General features: G+C 39.2%; 1 protein-coding gene across 1 annotated transcript in view; it reads right to left on the bottom strand.

Annotated features, from left to right (window-relative positions):
• NCOA3 (nuclear receptor coactivator 3) overlaps nt 1-16,241 on the bottom strand; it is a 101,630-nt gene extending 85,389 nt beyond the window's left edge. The window contains exon 1 of the mRNA XM_019636995.1: nt 16,088-16,241. The gene's annotated coding sequence lies outside the window, so the exon portion shown is untranslated. The remainder of the gene's footprint in view (nt 1-16,087) is intronic.
• Nucleotides 16,242-16,816: the final 575 nt, after the last annotated feature.

Below are 16,816 nucleotides of genomic sequence, written 5' to 3'. Positions count from 1 at the left end.
AACTTGTCTGTTCCCCTTCCCCCAATTCCCCATCACTGTTCCCATCCCCCCAATTCCCCAATAAAAATCTTTAAAAAAAAAAAAAAAAAACTTTAATTTTCTGAGCACTCTTCAAGACAGTCTCAAATCCCATAAAACAAAAATGTATTTACACAGCACTGTCACTAAAAGAATGATTTTACATGTCTATATTCTCAGATGCATAATAAATCTACTGAAATTAAAAACTCAAAATTGATTTAAAACTAAGAGGAATTTGGGAATCGGAACATTTTTAAATAATTTTGCAAGTTCAGTGTTATGGCCACACTTCAGGCAGAGATGAAATGTACAGTATCTTAGATGTGTGAATGTATGCACTGCTCAATAAAAGCTAGCCAGGTGCCATTGTATCACTGATAGAGTAGCTGCAAATTCCACCGAGAGCACAAGTGCAGTTGCACTGCATCGGGCAGTACTAGCATGCCGGCCTGTTATTATGGGAAATCGTGGAAAATTTCACAGGCTGACATCCAGAATGTCTGCGGTTCATTTTCATATTTCTTCCTGCAAAGCAGTTATTAGACCAGTAGTTGGATTTTTTTTAAGCTGGAAATTTCCACTGGTTTCTTAAACTAGCTTTCTTAAATGTAAATTGCAAAATATTCCAAAATTCCAGCATGACAGAAAGAATAATTCAGACAGAACAGAATTAAAATATATATCTTCAAATTAGGGTGAGGAGACTGGTAAGTAAATTGAGGCGAGTATCACTCTTTTTGAGTAAGCCAAAGAAAAAATAGTGTCCAGGGAGATACTTAAGCAATTTAAGCTTACAATAATCTAATACAAATACTAAATATGACAAATAGCACATTGTGAAGCTGGTATTTTCTCATTAGCTTATAGTAGAAGCATTCAAAAGCTAATACAACTCAGTAGAACACTTAAGCATAAAAACCATGAAAAGAGAACAGTAAAATACAGTTTGGTGAGAAAGAAATATATTCTATACTAATAGAAGTAAGCCATAAAGATTGGGTTTTTCAGTGAAGGTTAAAGAGAAAACAATGACAAAACCTCACAGGTAAGATTCAGAGTTTTTAGATAGGTCTTCCTTCAGCATTTTTTCATTAGGATTACACCAGACCAATATAACTGATGTTTTCAATATTAATTTGTAATAATAAATGTGGAAACAGACACTGATTCATTCTTATTAAAGAGAAAAAGATCAAGTTCCAGACTATTTAAAATGAAAAATGACTTTTAACAGTTAAATACAGTAGAAAATAATAAACTGTGTTTAAGAACTAATATGCTCCAGGTTAACAATTTTAGTTTTTCTTTCCATTTATACAAATTAAGGCACGGGGTCTGAAGTACACGTTTGCATAACTGTTATTCAAGCTTTAAAAAACACTTATTATTCCCTAAAATATACATATGACCAAGAATTTGGGCATTAGTAGAGACACCTGTGATCATTAAGAAAAATCTGTACCACCAAACACTGGGAGAAAAGTATTTGTAAAACATAGCTGATAAAAATATGTATCACCAGAATATACACTCGAAAAAATAAAAATAAACAAAACCTCTTATAACTACATAACAAGTGGAGGGGAAGGGGAAGTTATATGAATGCAAAACAGATCAGCAGACCTATAATTAAAATCTTAATGGTGAAAAATTGAATGTTTACCCCCTAAGATTGAGAAGACAAAGATACCTGTCTCTCCAAATTAATCAATTAATTCAATGCAATCACAATCAAGAAAATCCAACACTGTACTGAAGCACTAGCCAATACAATAAAGCAAAAAAAGAAAAAAGGGAATAAAAATGAAAAGTCAGACTAATTGGAAAGGAAAATTGTCTTTATTCACAAACAATATGATCATCTATGTATACAATACTATGCAAACTACATAAAAGCTACTAAAATAAAGTTTATTAGCAATGTTGCAAGATACTAGGTGAATATACAAAAATCAACTGTATTTCTATAGACCAACAAGTTATTGGAAATTGAAATTTAAAAATATTATTCACAATCACTTTTAAAAATAGGGAACTGAGTGATAAATTGGACAAAAACTTTGTAAGAACTATAAAACATTGCTAAGAGAAATTAAAGAAGACCTAAATAAATGGAGAGCTATATACAATGTGTTCATTGAACAGAAGACACAATATTTTTGAGAAATCAATTCTCCCCAAATTGATGAACTGATTCAGTGCAATCAAAATTGCAACAGGGATTTTGCAGAAATCAACGAGATGAATTACATGGAAATACAAAGGACCTAGAATACCCAATATAATTTGAAATAAAAAAATGTTTTAAAGTTGGAAGACTTACCCTACCTGATCTCAAAACTGGGATGAAGATAGACAGACAGACATATATACATACATACTGATACATCAATGGAACAGAAGAAACTCCAAAAACAGACCTACATATCTGGTTATCTGATTTTCAACAAAAGTGCCAAGTCAATTCAATGGAGAATGTACAATTTTTTCAACAAACAATGCTGGAAAAATAGCCATATACCAAAATATGAACCTCAACCCTTATTGCATACCATATACAAAAATTAACTCAAATGGGTCATAGACCTAAATTTAAGACCGTAAACTATAAAACTTCTTGAAGAAAACATAAGAAAAAAATCTTAATGACCTTGAGTTTGGCAAAGATTTCTTAAATGCAACACAAAAAGCATGAACTACAAAGGAAAATACAAAAATTCAGTAAACTGAACTCCAATAACATTAAACATTTTTGCTGTTCCAAAACACTGTTATGAAAATGAAAAGGCAGGCCACAGACTCAGTAAATATTTCTGAAATGTATAATATACCCAAAAAGGTTTTGTATCTAAAATTCATAAAGGACACTTATATCTTAATAAGATAAACAAACCAACTTAAAAATGAACTAAGGGGCTGGCCAAGTGGCTCAGCTGGTTAAGAGCACGAGCTCTGAGCAACAGGGTCACCGGTTCGATTCCCACATGGGCCAGTGAACTGCGCCCGAGCTGAGCTGCCACTGAGCTGCCAGCAGGTGGCAGTATGGCTCACCTAGTGAGAGCACATGCTCCTAACAACAAGGTTGACAGGTTCGACCCCCGCACAGGATGGTGGGCTACCCCCACCAGCAGCTAAGATTGAACACGGTACTTTGAGCTGAGCTGCCGACGGGCAGCCAGATAGCAACTGGACTTGGGAGTTGAGCTAGCTGAGCCCTCCACAAGTAACATTGAAGGACAACAACTTGGCTATTCCCCTCCCCTAATTCCCCAACACTTTTCCCCTCCCCCAATTCCCCAATAAAATCTTTTAAAAAAACAAATAAAAAATTTAAAAAAATAAACCTGGAGCTGGGCTGCCGGTGAGTCGCCGGCGACGGCGTAGGCTGCAGCCCCTGCTGCAGGGGGATGCCATGGGCTACGGTGTGTAGCCAGCAGCCAGCGTGAGCGGCCGTCCAGAAGCCGGTGACTGATCTGCCTCACCCGGGAAGAGCGCAATGATGGTGCCAACTTGGGCCAGTGAAGCAACGTCCTCCACAACTAGACTGAAGAACAAAAGGACAGCAACTTGTCTGTTCCCCTTCCCCAATTCCCCAGCACTGTTCCCATCCCCCCAATTTCCCAATAAAAACCTTAAAAAATAATAAAAATAAAAATAAATAAATAAAAGCCTGGACATACCAAGTGTTGTTAAACAACTGGGACTATCATACATTGCAGAGAAACATGAAATGTGCAACCACTTTGAAAAACAGATGGCAGTTTCCTAAAATTTTTAAATGTTGAACATACACTTAGCATATAACCCATCCATTCCATTTCTGGGTATTTACTCAAGAGAAATAAAGTGTATGTCCACACAAAGCCTTGTACACAAACGTCACAGAAGCTCTATTTTTGATAAGCAAAAACAGGACACAACCCAAATGGTTCATCAATAGGTGAATGAATGAATAAATTGTGATCTACCCAGACACTGCAATATTTCTTAAGCAATAAAAGGAAATAGGCTACTGATATATGAAACAACATGGATGAATCTAAAAATAACTATGCTTATTCAAAGAAGCCAGCCCCGCTCAAAAAAAGTACATACTGTTAATTCCATTTGTATATAATTCTCAAAAATACAAACTAATCTTTAGTGACACCTAAAGATGGAGGAGGGATGGATTACAAAGGGGATTTGGGGAGGTAGTAGATATTCCCATTACTATAACTGTCGTGATGAACTCACAGGTAGACACATATGTCAAAGCTCAAATTGTACAATTTAAATATATACAATTAAATTGAATGTCAATTAATAACTCGAAAAAGTTGAAGAAAATGAAAAGGAAGAAAGTGAACTATAGTGATAGGAAGTAGATCAGTGGCTGACTGAATACAAAACCCAGAAGGGGCCTGAATGCAAATGGGCAAGAAAACTTCCTGGGTTGATGGAAATGTTCTGTATCTTGACTGTGGTGGTGGTGACACAACTGTTTACATTTGTCAAAACTCAAACTGCACACTTAAAATGGCTGGATTCTATAATAAGCAAATTATACCTCAATAAAGCAGATTTCTACTAACACAAAAAAAAAACCCAAATATTATATAGGTACATGTTAAACATCTTTAAACACACTCAAAGGAACAAATACATTTAGTCACAACATAAGCGTACTCTAGTCTACCACCTCATTAATCTGTTACCAGTTTTATACCTAACTGGTACTTCTATATTCTAACTCATTTTTATTTTACATTTTTTAATTTTTATATTTTATTTTTTCATGTTAAAAAAAAACATAAAAGCACTAGAGGAAATACATGAAAAGGCTTTTTTAATTTATCAGGTTAAAAAATTTGGTACCACAGTATTACTCAGACATGAGGGAAACAGGAACTTCCATACCCTGGGGGTGGATTTGTAAATTAATATAATCTCCACAGAGAGCAAACTGCAATACCTAAACAATTTTTAATTCATACTCTTTAACCTAGCATCCCACTTCCAGACATTTTTATATGCTTTTTAACAAAACAAGGGACAAAGAAATATGTATGAGGATATTCACTTACAGCTTTGTTTGTAGTAATATGAAACTGGGTAAATTATGATATATCCATACAATGGAGTACTGTGTGGCCATTAGAGAGTACTTAGTAGCTATAAATACAGATATGAGACCTCTCCAAGATCATTTAAAAAGTATATACAGTCCAGAATAGGGCTCCTAAGTGCCAGTTTGGTGTTGTCATTATGAAAATTTACCAGACTATTCTTGTGCACTTTCATGAATGTATGTTACACTTTGACATAAAGTTTACCCAAAACTGTGGGAGAAATTATTAAACTTAAAAGCTGTTAAATATATGCATTTTTTTGGGTGGAGGAAAGATTTTATTGGGGAATTGGGGAAGGGGAACATTGTTGGGGAATTGGGGAAGGGGAACAGCCATGTTGTTGTCCTTCAGTCTTAGTTGTGGTGGGCACAGCTAGCTCAGCTCCAAGTCCAGTAACGCCGCTCAGCTCAAGGTGCTGTGTTCAATTAGTTGTGGGTGGGCAGAGCCCACCATTCAAACAGGCAGCCTTGTTGTTAGGAGCATGCACTCTCACCAGCTGAGCCATCCTGCCACCTGTTGGCAGCTCAGCAGCAGCTCACCTCGGGCGCAGCATCACTGGCCCATGTGGGAATCGAACCGGCAACCCTACTGCTCAGAGCTCAAGCTCTTGGGCAAGCTCTTAACCAACTGAACCACTCGGCCAGCCCCAAGTATATGCATTTATATGCCTAGACAAGAGTAACAATGGTTGCCTGTGGGCAGGGGATAGGGAGGTGGGTGGGAGACAATTGAGGAAGGGTACCTTTGGTACCTTTTGAATTTATCCCATTTGTATCCGCTACATATTTCAAAAAATATTTTTGAACTGGGACCATTCACAACTATATCTCTGTATGAGTCGGGACTTTCTTAACACTATAGAAATAAACTAGAGGAAGAGATGAATTAGGTCCATAATAGTTCTTCATAACCACTTTCAAATTTTATATCCATAAGTCTCATTTTCACTGCTTTTATAACCAGTAAACAGTGTAAATTTCAACTTAGAAAATAAATTTCAACAGAATCACCTTTGTATTTTGAATAGGGTTTTAAATAAGACTTTGCTTGAAAAGGGGGTGGGGGGATTCTACAACGAAAAATTCAGACTATTAAATAATGTACAGTAAGCAGACACTGCCCAGACACATGGGCACCCAATAAATAGTAGCTTTTTTTTTTTTACATCTAAGAATATGAATCAGAACACAGGGAATTTTATTGAGGTAAGAGGGTGGAAGACAGAGCAAGGCAGACCTAATAGCAACTAAGGTATTAGATATATAGACAAAATTAAGGAGATAATGCTGGAAATACAGATTAGAGTCAGATTATGAAAAACTTTGGGAACTCCATGGGAAGTTTAGTTTCAAACTCTTCTACAATTAACAGAAGATCTCACGCCTTTAAGCAGTCAAGCAACACAAAGGGATAATTTTTTAAAAGATAAGAAAGGAGAAACAGGCATGCTTATAAATAGGTGAGAGCATAAATTTGGTATAATCTCTTTGGAGGCGACTGAGAAAGAGACATTAACGTTTTAAATGTACATTTTCTTTGATTCAGAAATTTCACTTCCAAGATTTTTGTGCTAAGATATACTCATTCCAGCACACAGGTCTACATCCAGTTCACTGCAAGCATCGTTCAAAATTGTAAAAGATTGAAAACAGCAAGGAAGAACCAGTTAAATAAGCTGTATCAAATCCATTCACACAATGGAATATTATACAGCCTTTTAAAAATATGGGGCATAGGGGCCAGCTATGAGCAACAAGGTCACCAGTTCGATTCCCGACCTGAGCTGAGCTGCCGCTGAGCTTCCAACAGGTGGCAGGATGGCTCAGCTATAAATAATTTAATTAATTAATTAATTAAAAGTATGAGGCATAGAAGGCTCTTCCAAGTTCTTTTATTAAGTGAAAATAGCAGAAGCCCACTGTGCTCCTATTTGTTCATTAAAGAGGAGAGAGTAGGAAAAAAGAAACTGAAGAGAGACATCCATAATCCTATGTAAAGAATGCCCTCTAACACTAGTAGCCATTGGGAGGGGTAGCTATAAATACCAAAAACCTAGGGATACCAGGAGCCTTACTTTTTTCACAATATATCTTTTTGTACTGCTTTAACTCTACCATGTTTATTGCCTTCTTTTCAAGTAAAAAAAAACAAACATTAATTTATAACTTTTTTTTACTACAACTAAGTACTAAACAATAAAAGATACTGGAAAAAGAGAAGATTAGAAGCAGCAATTAATTCCAGTTAGATCTATTCCATCTCCTCCATTAAATTTTCCCTAACAATCCTAGTTGAAAATGACCTTTTCTCCCTCTAACTTCCAAACCACCTATTTATGTTGTCAAAACTATGTTTTTTCCAATTATGCTTATTTGTCAACTAGTTTATAAGCTCCTAGATCACAAAGAGACTTTGAATGCCCACAATGCTTAGCACAATTCCTTGAAGAACAGTAGTAATGAATAAAAACATTTGCACAATTTACAGAAGGACTGTGCACTCCTAGGTCAACTGGAAAACACAAAAGTATTCTATGGCGCAGACATGATTTATCTGGGACGACTGTATGAGGGGGACATAGGTCCTAAGCAAATCCTTAGGACTCTAATTTTATCTCAATTTCCAAGTAGAAAAATTAACTTGAGAGTTGAACTCTAAAAACTTTCACATCCAAACCCCAAGCATTTTGGGGTACCTAAAATGCATATCATTGAAAAAATAATTGAGGATTTTAAAACCTTGTCAAGGGAATGGTCCCTATACCTCAAAGAATAGACAATTGGACAGAATCTGTCCTATGAATTAATAAATACTGATTCCTATGCATACTATGAAGAGGTAATTACAACTCATAGGCAATAAGAGTTTTATTTTCAGTTGTGGTGGTCTGGGAAATTTACTTAAATGAGACAAAATCTGAGCTGGACCTTAATGACTAGACAAGATAGCAAAGGAGAAGAGGCAGAAAAAAATAGCATGGCTGAAACAAGGAGCAACAAAAACAGGAAAGACTGATTTTTTAAAAAGACATAAGAACTGAGTGTTAGGTTATGGAATTTGAGTTGAACTCTGCAGATTAAGCAAAAAAATATATATATAAATGATGTTTAATAAGATTAAACTGGCAGAAATATAGAGAGGACTAGGGGGAAATGTATCAATAGGATTCTGAAGGAAAAAAAACCCAGTTTATTCAATACCAAAATCTTCTTAACTCTTACAGTGTCTTAAATAGTAAAAGTTTAATCAACACATGTATGAATGAGTACGTGGTCTGACAATTAAGTTCACGAACTCATCCTAGAAAAAGTGCTACATGCCTCACTGCTGAATATCACTATGGTCACCTTCAAAGTACTCCCCTTGGAAAGCTATGCACTGTCACCAGCGCCTAGTCCACCCTTCAAAGCAATTTTGTAACTCTCTTTCTGGAATGGCCATCAGAGCTGTCATCATATTACTCTTGATGTCCTAAATGTTATCAAACTATCTTCCTTTCAATATTTCCTTTATCTTCAGGTAAAAAAAGAAGTCATTGGGGCCAGATCAGGTGAGTAGGGAGGATGTTCCAATACAGGTATTTGTTTACTGGCTAAAAATTCCCTCATAGGCAGTGCCGTGGGAACTGGTGCATTGTCATGATGCAAGAGCCATGAATTGTTGGCAAAAAGTTCAGGTCGTCTTTTTCATGTAGCCTTTTCAGCACTTCGAAATAGTAAACTTGGTTAACTGTCTGTCCAGTTGGTACAAGTTCATAATGAATAATGCCTCTAATATCAAAAAAGGTTAGCAACATCATTGCAACAAGTTCGCAAACTTAATTGTCATACCTCCTATGTGGGAGTGGGCAACAGCCAATTCCCAAATCAAAGACAACTGAAGATTAAGGTCTCATGGTTAAGAGACTAGTGGTATAAAAAGTCATATGTCGGGGGCCGGCCGAGTGGCACATTGGTTAGGAGTTGGCTTGGGACACCAGCTCTGAGCAGCAGGGCCCCGGTTCAGATCCCACATGAGGGCCAGTGACGCTGCACCCTCTACAGCCAAGATGGTGAACAACAGCTCGACCTGGAACTGGGCTGCCGTGAGTCACTGCGGACGGCGTAGGCTGCAGCAGGGCTGGCCAGCAGTGAGCGTGAGCTGCTGTGAGCCGCAGTGAACAGCCGTCCAACGGCCGGCAAGCAACTGCCTCACCGGGGAAGAGCGCAATGATAATACCAACACGGGCCAGTAAAGCGACATCCTCCACAACTAGACTGAAGAACAAAAGGACAGCAATTTGTCTGTTCCCCTTCCCCGATTCCCCAATAAAATCTTAAAAAAAAAAAATCATATGTGGGAGTTATTTTATACTTCGGGGAAAGAAAAGAGAGAGTGAAGGTTATAGGTGAAAGTTCACAATTTCAGGTTCGCCTAATTTGGGTTCCATACACCTAAGGCTTCCATCATTCTAGGTATGGCTGTGCACTTCAAAAGTAGCTTCCTGAATGTGTTTTGATTCCTGAAGTTATCTTTAAAACTTAATATAGTCCAATCTTATTATAGGAAGAAAATACCACTGATCTCTCAAGGGATACAATATGCATGTGGAGTTATTCCTCACTGGTGAAGTTAGATTTTCCTAGATGCAAACAAATACTTGCTCTGACAGCAATGGAGCCAACTATCTTGGCTGGAATGAAATATCATCATAAAACGCAACCACAACCAGACAGGTAAAAAAAAGGAAAGATGAGCTTGGATGGGGTGTGTAGGCAAGGACGATTGGGTAAAGAGAACACTGGGTAATCCTTGAAACATTTTCAAATAAAGTGCCAAATTTCAATCTGGAAACAAAATCAAGCTGATATAGCTACTCCACAGAGTGACTTAAATTCAGTAATCATTTCACTGATGACAGCTTTACTGAGTAAAGAAAATATGACTTCATTCTCTTAAACCAGAAGGAGAGAGTTGAAAATTTCCCTCCCCCCAATACACGCACGCACGCGCGCGCGCGCACACACACACACACACACACATTTTTTTGCAGCCTGTAGCATATACTATGGTGAAGTCTGGAGCTCAGTCATCCTATCCTCAAACTCATGAGTCAGCACAAAAACCTGTATCTTCACACCATTATCTGGTATAAAGAGCTTAACTAACTTAATATTTGACCAATAAAATGCAAATAAAAGGCCAATTCTACAATCTATATGATGCTTTAAGTTTACAGAATTTTCTAATATAAGGAACCTTGGAAGATCACATACTCCACCCCTTTGTTTTACAAATTTAAAAACAAACCTAGAGATTGATTTGTACAAACCTTACAAGCTCACAAATGATTCTCAACTCACTAGTAAATATTCTTTACAAAGCAATAAGCATCAGGTAACAAAGGAGGAAAATAAAGGTTCTCATGGGTAGATTTTTTTTTTATTAAACTTCTGTTTTAAAACTGAGTTATGTGATCACGCTGCTCTTTCCACCAAATACTCTCATCTACTAAAATGTCAGTTTAAGACATTTAGATTATGATAAGCAAACATTTCCTCTCAACGTAAAAATAAATTGGTTTTAGATTTCACTTAAACAGAGGAGCAAAGAATATTTACTCTAAAAGTACCCCCCATCTTTTTTTTGCTAAACCCCTTTCTTTCCCCTCCCCATGCTTTCTTCTCTTTTGTACTGAAGTTCTCAAATGCATAAGATGGAGGAACAATACCACAATACAACTGCAGGCTTCCTGCCTACCAGTCAGTCATTATTCTTAAGACATGAGAACTTTCAAAACACTGCTTGGGTTGTTTGAAATTCCCTCTTTCAGATTTTCCCTCCTCCATGGAACATCTATTTAAAAGAATGACTTCAAAAATGTCTTGCTGCACCCAATCAAAACTCTCTAAGCAAACTAAAAATGCTAGTAGTCTTGGATACGAAGGTAAATGAATGCCTGAAGTTTGGCAAACAAAAGTAAAGAACAGAAACAATATATATCTGGCCAAGCATAGGAACAGTATTTTTCTCATATGTATATTAATCCTGTTTCTAAGTTTTCATATTTATATAGAAGTATCTTAAAGGCTATCATTGTACCTTCCTGTTGTTTTGGGGGTTTTTTAACAATACCATACAGAGAGATCTAAAGGTCTCAAGCTACACTGGGCTGAATATAAAGGGCTACATTAACTATTACCGACAAAGGAAAGTTCACATGAAAATGAAGTATATTCATTTATTTTAAAAAGTTGCCAGGGGCAGAAAAAATTACCAGCAGTAATCACCTGGAAACCTGGGGAAGTTCCCATTTCCTCTGACCACACTTTGATGGTGGCAGTAGTACTTACTAATAAACTCATTTGGTTGTTAAGATAAACCATTGGAGCTATTCAACTGGTAGGGATGGGATATATAAATTATCTGCCCAGATCAACATGTGTTCTACCCTTTTTAAAGGCAAAAACCATTAAAAATGATGGTGAAAAACACTTGTTCGTGATCAACAACTTCTCAAATTGTTACAATAAATAAAAGTTTTTCCAACATCTCTAACAAAAACAAAAAGACTAATTTATTTTAAACAATATTCAATAAAGCTCAATCCCAGCACAACAAAATAATTTAGCTAGTCCCCTGGAGTTTGTTATAATGGGATTTAACCTGTACACTCGACATTCAATTAACCATGAGGCTTATCCTAATTGAGGATTATGCTGACTTCTGCAGTCCTTTCCCATCTATCCATCTATCCCGCCAACTCAACTGCTATTGCTACCAAAAGCAAAGAAGCAAAGCCCCAGGGAGCAGTACATTATCCATTACTTTGGGAGACTCAGGCCAATATTCCCTTTTCATCATGATGTGGGTGATGAAGAGTTAAATTCAGTAATCTAGTCAGCCTCCTTTCCAAAATGTAAGCTTCATAACCCTCACTCATAGCATCTAACCAAGGAAATCAAACATTTCAAAGGAATACCTTCATAGGAGAACAGCAGACAGGACAAAAAAAGTCACACTCTTTCCTAGAGCAGAGAGAGAGAGAGGGAGAGGGAGGGAGGGAGGGAGGGAGAGAGAGAGAGAGAGGAGAGGGAGAAGGGGGGGGAGGAGAAGAAAAAAATAGGATACAGATGTTCCTAATGAAAAATAGGGAAAAGGACAAACAGAAAAGACTAGTATATTTGCTCTTAGAATATTCTTTGAAATGGGTAAAGCCCATGTGCCTGTTAGGTCAGACTTCTTTCCTTTGCCTCCAAGCCACAAAGTTTACTACACAGTTAGTTAAAATAAACCTTTATTACTGCCCCCCTGTAAATTGATCTAGGTCAGCAGAACCTACCAAACTGTGTTAATGCTGACAAGGTTGAGAACTGGCAGTATGTAGTCTAAGAAGATTATCCAGTTTGTGGATACGTCGCCCTTCTACACACTGCTTGTCTTCCTTTCTATTCCTGCTGTGTATCTTCTGGCCATTTTCCCGTTCATTTAACAACTCTCCACCAGAAGGTAGGAAAGGGAAAGGCGATTACATTTAAGTCAATGCCATCATTTGTTAGAGGGCTGAAAATAAGGTTAGGCTCTGGATAAACGGCATCCTTAACGGAAAATAATCTCCCAGACGCCCTGTCAGAAAACCAATGGGCCAAATGAATTTACCTAGCAAACATGAGCAAAGTGAAGAAATAAGCCTCATTACAATAGAGCCCCTCCTCAACTTTAACTGGGAAATGTTCATTTTGTAATCCCCTCCCCCACCCCAAAAAGCACTCATAAAAGGGAAGAAAATGCCTACATTTTACTGCAGCACTCAATCTCAATGCTATCCCTGAGGATCTAAACGAACAGTCACCTATTACTTTAATCTGTTTAACTATGAGGTAAAAGAAAAGTTAACATATATTTCCAACACTGATTTTCTGCTCCCAGAGCTTTAACCACTCAATAATGCAAAGAGGGAATATACTACACTACGGAGTATTAATTAATTCAAACCAAACTGGGACAGGTACTCTGATGTAACCTATGAGAAACTGCAGTACCTCTTCAATTATGATTGAAAGAGTTAACAATTGTGTTAAATAGTGGTCACTTTGCTGTGTAGACAAACAACAACTAGAGGCTATATTCAGTCTAAACTTGCAACAAATTAAAAGTTTTCAAAAGTAGTCTACATCCTCTGGCCAAGGTTTGAAATTATATAGCCTAAAAAAAAAAAAGAAAAAAACCTAAAGCCATTTATTTTAACACCAATTAGGGATAGGACAACAGTTTGTTATCTTACCATACTGTCCAAATTAAAATAAGGTATTTTTAAGTTATTCTTTTAAAAGACTTCTCAAAAATGTTGTCAAGTTAAAAATAACTTCCAGAATCATACTGCTAATGAGCAAGACTGAATTTTTTTTTAATTATCTTTAATATATCCCTGAAATAGATAGTAAGGAAAGTTATTTCAAAAGACCAGTCAAGAAGGCATCAGCAAGTAACCATTTCAAGAACTATTTTTATTTACACGTCTCCTAGAAAAAGGGTTCAGGGCCCAAGAGTACACTGACTCCTTACTGAATGAATTCTAACTTATTTGCTTAGGAAGTAGAGGACAATTTATGAAAATAATTCTTATACAAGCAGAAAAATGCACAGCATACTCACTTCCAAAATATAGTAAAATTATTTAATATAACTTCTAATACCCTTAAATTCTAATATCATTATTTTTTTAATGAATTTTGAGTGTTGGTAAATTTAAAACCACCGTTCTAAAATTTATAAAAATAGAAACCCTGTTAATTATGCTGGAGTTGTTTTGCATTTTCAAAGCCTCTGCAGTTAAGGAATATTTTATGGCAGAAACATTTCCTATAACTGCTCTAGAAACATCACAGCTTCCCACTCAGTCCACAATCCTCACATCCAAAATGTACTTCTATATGCCAGAAGCTGGTATATGCTTTTTTTTTTTAATGCTGATTGGACAATTAAGTCATTTTATTGATACATAAAATACCTCTATAATTTAGGATCACAGGCAATCTAGATTGGGGCTCATTTAAATGCAGAACCTGAAGCACCCTCCAGTGACAGGAGCTATAGTGTTCAATATCATTTTACATGTTAGAGGCTTTCTCTTACATACAAACAATGAACCCAGCAGGGCTCTGCATCCTAAAGCCCCACAGACTATTTCTTCAAAGGTGTTAATAGATAAGGCACCATAAGCAGTAAGTTCAGAAGAGTTTTTCTAACAGCTTATCAACATTTTTTAAGACAGTAAAAAGAAAACAGTATTCACCGCCCATTTCCCCTTTCTTCTGTGTATCTTATCTCCCTGCTTTTGGGATTCAACAAGGGTGTTTCGAATGAAAATCTTAATAATTATTCCCATTTCCAAGGATACTCTAGGAAACCAGTAATAAGTCTTTGCCTCCTAGAAGGGGGAGTCGGAGGGGTCAGAGCAGGAGAGCGTCATTTTTCAATGTTTCTGTGCCTCGCCAGGTGGGGATCCTATCTGGTATAACCTATTCTAAATAAACAAGCAATAATTAGAACAAGCAGTTCACAAACTTACAGATTTCCAATGTCACATTTCAGTCTATGCGGCACTCACTGAAGACCTATGATCTCCCCTCCCCCCCCACCCCCCGCCCCCATTATCCTCTAAACAACCTGCCGCAATAAACACTGAAGCTTTCTTGCAGCCAGGGACCGGTTAGGTGGATCCGAGGCCAGGCATTTAAAATCAAGGAGATGCAGCAATCGCACTCAACGCTACCACTCCTGTCACTCATCTCATTCAACTCCATTTAAAACCGCTGCAGCAAGCCAGCTGGTACTCGCCTTCCTTGCGTCTTGACGGTACAGGAGGCTTTTAATAACAAAAACAGGTTGGCTTCGAAGCGCTGCTCAAACAACTGCAAAAAGGAAGTCTTCACATTCGGTGGGGGGTGGGGGGAGGGGAAAAAAAAGTTTCGACTTCGAGAGAACCGCATACCTTTCGTGTCATTCCATTCGGGGATCCCGAACTGCTCCCGCTAAGTAAGGTTTCGAGGCGATGCTCTCTCCCCCTTCTGACAACTTCTCTTTGGGTTAACTTTTTCCACCCTGGGTGCCCCCAAACTGCCTGGTAAGCAACTAAGCCTTCCAACGACGCATGGAGTGTTTTTCAAAGACATGTGTGCATGACAAACCGTTTACTTAATTAAATCATTACACACGGAACCCCATGTACGTAAAAAGATTAGAGATGGGGAAAGGGGGAAAAAAAAAAGCAGTAATAATAAGACAGCCAAACCCGAAATTGACCCAGCAACTTCCCACTTGCCATTTACAAGCCTTCACACCAGCGGCGGCAAAAAAATGCCTTTTTGCTGAGAAAACTGCTGAGAACCTTACCCGTGCCCAAAATGGAAATTCCGCAGACAATTCGTGTTAAAATATTAAAAACGTTCAAGTGCAGGAGGAGACACGGCAACACACATCCGACCCCATCCTGGCTGCGTACGACCTGCAGGTTGGGTGGGGGTCTGTGCGGCTCCCCCCGCCCCCTAATTCTTACGAAAAACTGCGAAGGAGCCACGGGAGCGGGAAGAGGGGGACGCCGGCAGCTTCCAAAAGGCGCCCTCCATGGGCTGGGAAGGCAGGGAAATAAAACTTTAAGGACAGGAAGGAAAAGTGGGCCCCCACAGTCCCCCCGAACTCCTCGGGGTGACCCTTCCGTGTAGGAACCTCCTCGGACACTCGCAAGCCGGCTGCCGCCCAGCTTCGCCTCTCCGCCTCCGGCTGCGGGCTGCGGGGAAGCGGCGCGGCCCCGACACCCCGAAACTCTCTCGGCGCGCCCCCCGCTCGGCGCGCCCCTCAGCGCCTCCGCAGAGCCGAAGCCGCCGGCTCGCGCCAGCCCCGGGGACTTGCCGTCTTCCCTCCGCCTCGCACTCCACCCCCTCGCCTGCCGCCGCTCCTCCTTTATCTCCACTCACCGCCCGCCGCCATTTTCCTCGCAGCTTAGCTTTAAATCGGAAACTCGCTGCTCAGCCCGCAGCCGCCACCGCTGCCACCGCTGCCGCCGCCACCGACTCAGCCGCCGAGAACGCCGCCGTCGCTGTGGAGGGGCTGAAGAGGCAGCGGCTGGAGCCGCAGCGCGAGGGACGCCGGGATATGTAGTCCCGCGGCCACGCCCAGCACTACCGGTCCCAGGGGGCCTTGCGCGGTCGGGGCGCAGAGTGCCCCCTGCCCCGCCCGGCTTCCGCGGCGCGAGGGCGTGGCCGGGTGGACCTTAGGTCCGCTTTCGCTCACTGACCACCTGGGCGCTAAGGCGGGGTCAGGAGAACTGAAATGCAGCCCTAAGCCCTGCCCTGAATGTTTCCATACTTGCCTTCGTCCGGTAATATCTAACGCTTACGGAGCGTTTATTGTGTGCAAGCACTGATCCTCAAAACGAGCATCCCTTAGGGACCACTAGTCTCATTGTTCAGAGGAGCAAACTGAGGCACAAGGTTAGAAGCCGCGCTGTTCATTAGATACTAAAGTCACAGAGTGAAAGGTTGTTGAGCTATAGGATATTCACAGTATATTCAATCCCGAAGTATCATACCACGGAGTACAGGGGAGAGATCGGCAGACACCGCCTTAACCAAGTGATCAATCACCAATCACCATCACTTAGCGTCACCAATGATGGATCAAACTGACATTATATATCTCCTCAT

The sequence above is a fragment of the Hipposideros armiger genome, unplaced genomic scaffold (assembly GCF_001890085.2).
Source record: "Hipposideros armiger isolate ML-2016 unplaced genomic scaffold, ASM189008v1 scaffold_31, whole genome shotgun sequence".
Classification (NCBI taxonomy): domain Eukaryota; kingdom Metazoa; phylum Chordata; class Mammalia; order Chiroptera; family Hipposideridae; genus Hipposideros; species Hipposideros armiger.
This window is presented reverse-complemented; position numbering and strand designations above follow the sequence as displayed.